The 3,820-nt window shown below is 39.3% G+C and overlaps 1 pseudogene; it reads left to right on the forward strand.

Annotated features, from left to right (window-relative positions):
• The first annotated feature begins 398 nt into the window (after positions 1 to 398).
• Positions 399 to 3,084, forward strand: LOC101148191 (elongation factor 1-alpha 1-like; annotated as a pseudogene).
• Positions 3,085 to 3,820: the final 736 nt, after the last annotated feature.

Below are 3,820 nucleotides of genomic sequence, written 5' to 3' on the forward strand. Positions count from 1 at the left end.
GACATGTCATGAACAAAAGACATTAATGAGATTTCTTTTGTAGAAATTGGCAGCTGGGAGGGAAAAGTGGATAGGAAGGCATGAGCCAATAATAATATTGAACTGCAGTCAACCAGTTAACTAGTTAACCGGGCTTGCAATCTGATATCCTAGGTTGCAAGAATGTTTCTTACAGTATCCCCCCCAAAATCACACATCCTTAAATATTTTCATTTTTAAGGAGATTAAAGCACTTTTTGAATCAATATTCTACAAATCCTAAAATGTGCCATCATTTTGATGACTATAACAGAGTTTCCCTAAGATATATATTGTCTTGCTCTCTGGAAGCCTCTCTCTACCTCAAGATTTCCTTTCTTTTCTTCTTTGAGACCCGTATCATGAGGCTCTGAACAGTCATGCTCCATTCTCTGGGTCAGCCCCAAGCTACTGAGACCTTACCTCTGACAAGAGTTCACATATTGGTAGTGACTTGCACTGCAGGTATTTTTTTTTTAATCCTTGACAGGTAATGTCTGGGAAATATCTTTGGACTGAAAGTCAGCTGTCTTGAGAGTAATATGCACTACACCACTTATTCACTGTTTGATTCTGGGCAAATCACTGAACTTCACATATCTTCATAAGTGTTTAATGAGAATAACACTTTGCACAAAATCCAGTAAGTAATTATTTAGGGGCTGTTAAAACCAGACATGATCTTGGAGGCTGCACTCCTCTAAACGAGACCTTGTCTCTGCCCTTGAGAGGTTCAGGGTTTAGAAGGAGAGACCGGCATTTGAATTGGCAAGGAGAATAAGGAGCAATAAGTGCCAAGCAGGGGGAGGTCCCAGTGACCTTCCTGGAAAAATGAACATTTCTCAGCATTACTGATAAAAGATATCCCTGGCACTGAAGCTTGTAGCAAAACAGATACAAAGATACGTCAGTTAACATAAAGTCAAAATGTACGCAAGGCCAAAAACTAAGATGAAAATGGTTTGATTATGGCTGCTAGAAGGGTATCCTAGATACATAGCTGCATTTGAATCAATAAAAATGTATTCAAAATTGTGTGAGTGTGTGAGTGTTCAATTTTGGAGCTAGAGTCCTTAACTTTTATAAAATTATAAAAAAAATAAGTGAATGACCCCGAAATGCTAGGAATCAATGCTTTCTAAGGTAGATACACTTTCTAGGAATTATAAGTGAAATGCTTGGGTGAAAGTGTATGTTTGCATGTGTGTGTGTGTGTATAAATATATGCACACGTCATCTTCTGCCACCAATTTACATGCTCCAAAAAATGTTCATGTTTCTGTACTTACTATTATGAGACGTCAAATATGGTAAATGTCTGTGCTTTATGGAGTTGCTGAAAGTGTTTTTTGAGATTTCCAAGTTAAATAATACGTAGCTCCCTTCCAAAACACACAAAAAAATTTGCTTGTATAATCACTATCTCAATGAGGAAGAGAAGTGAAATCTTATAAATTACTCACTTAAACGAATATATTATAAGGTGGCTATATTGGAGATGTCCCACAACCTTTTATCTTAAAAGGAAATATGCAAAGAAAAAATAGTGTCTTTTTTTCTGTTACTGATTTAATGTTGTTCTCAAGCCAAACACTGCTGGATATCAAGAGGAAAAAATATTAAGTTTTCCAAGTAAAAGTGTTAAGTTTCTTCTGATCTAAGAGAGTAGTTTTACAAGGTTTGCATTTTTTAGAGGGAAGAGTGAAATATATAGAAATTAAAGTGGTATGATACCCGGATTTGCTTTAAAATATTTTCACAAGAATGATAAGTTGAGGGGGTGGGGGAGGGAGGGCAGGGCAAGGCAGAATGGGGGAGGGCATAGGAGAAAAAAGAAAAAGAAATAGAAACAAAAAGAGGTTTTTCATAACGATTTTGCAGCCAGAACACGAGTGTTGTGAAAATCACCACTAAATCAAAGCCAAAACGAGAAAGAAATGACTCATATCAACATCGTCATTACTAGATATATAGATTAGGGCAAGTCCACCACTACTGGCCATCTGACCTACAAGTGTGGGGTGATCAACACAAGAACCATTGAAAAGTTTGAGAAGGAGGCTGCTGAGATGGGAGAGAGCTCCTTCAAGTATCTCAGATTTTAGATGAGTGAAACAACGAACTATTGGTGTTAACAAAATGGATTCCACTGAGTCACCCTACAGCCAGAAAAGACATGAGGGAATCATTAAGGAAGTCAGCATGTACATTACAAAAATTGGCTACAAACCTGACACAGTAGCATGTGTGCCACTTTCTGGTTGGAATGGTGAGAATGTGCTGGAGTCAAGTGCTAATATGCTTTGGTTCAAGGGACAAAAAGTCACCAGTAAAGATGGCAATGCCAGTGGAACCATGCTGCTTGAAACTCTGCAATGCATCCTACCAACAACTCATCCAACTGACAAGACCTTAAGTCGGCCTCTCCAGGATGTCTACAGAATTCGTGGTATTAGTACTGTTTTTATGGGCTGAGTGGAGACTGGAGTTCCCAAACCCAGCACAGTGCTCACCTTTGCTCCAGTCGACTTTACAACTGAAGTAAAGTCTGTTGAAATGCATCATGAAGCTTCGAGTGAAGCTCTTCCTGGGGACAATGTGGGCCTCAACGCCAAGAACATATCTGTCAAAAATGTCTGTCATGGCAACGTTGCTGGTGACAGCAAAAATGACCCATCAGTGGGAGCAACTAGCTTCACTGGTCAGGTTATTATCCTCCACCATCCAGGCCAAATCAATGGTGGCTATGCCGCTATTCTGGATTGTCACACAGTTCACATTGCTTGCAATTTTGCTGAGTTGAGGGGAAAGATTGATCACCATTCTGGTAAGAAGCTGGAAGATGGCCCTACATTCTTGAAATAGGGTGAAACTGTTGTCACTAAAATTGTTTCTGGCAAGCCCAGGTGGGTCGAGAGCTTCTCTGACTGTCCTTCTTTGGGTCATTTTGCTGTTTGTCATATGAAACAGACAATTGCTGTGGGTGTCATCAAAGCAGTAGACAAGAGGGCTGCTGGAGGAAACGAGGTCACCAAGTCTGCCCAGAAAGCTCAGAAGGCTAAATAGATATTATCCCTACTGCCTGACACCTCAGTCTTAATCAGTGGTGGAAGAACGGTCTCAGAACTTTCTTTCAACTAGCCATTTAAGTTTAATAGTAAAAGACCCGTTAACGATCACAATGCCTTGTAAAATCTTCAGAAGGAGAATGTTTTGCGAACTGTTTTGGTTTCTTTTTTTCATGTGGCAGTTTTAAGTTATTAGTATTTCAAATCAGTCCATTTCAATAGAAAAAACTTAACTAAAAATCTGTCACAGAATTTTGAGACCCATTAAGGCAAAGTTTAATGAGGACAAAATGAAACAGAAAGTTAGGTGATGTGTCCATGGCAGTATCTTGATGATTCTAGAATCAGAATATATGGCAGTTCATTACACTATTTTCTTTAATGTTTTGATGTTTGAAACCTTTATTAAATAATTTTTCTTTAAAAGAGTATGAGCAGAAAATAATTTATTTAAAGTAAATACTCAGTCTTTCACAGTTCTTTCCTCCTCTGGCATCTGCGCATATGAGGGAGTTTATGGGAAATTTTTGTGCTGAGGGACAGAGGCTTTCACTCCACACCCTCAGGCCTGTGTGTGCTATCTTCTGGGATTTGGGGATTTTGCTTATATCCATGGCTAGGTGGCCTACCAGGGTCATATTGTGTCTGGAATTGGTTCCTTCCGGTGGGTTCTTGGTCTCACTGACTTCGAGAATGAAGCCGTGGACCCTCGCGGTGAGCGTTACAGTTCTTAA

The sequence above is a fragment of the Gorilla gorilla genome, chromosome 6 (genome assembly GCF_029281585.2).
Source record: "Gorilla gorilla gorilla isolate KB3781 chromosome 6, NHGRI_mGorGor1-v2.1_pri, whole genome shotgun sequence".
Classification (NCBI taxonomy): Eukaryota; Metazoa; Chordata; class Mammalia; order Primates; family Hominidae; genus Gorilla; species Gorilla gorilla.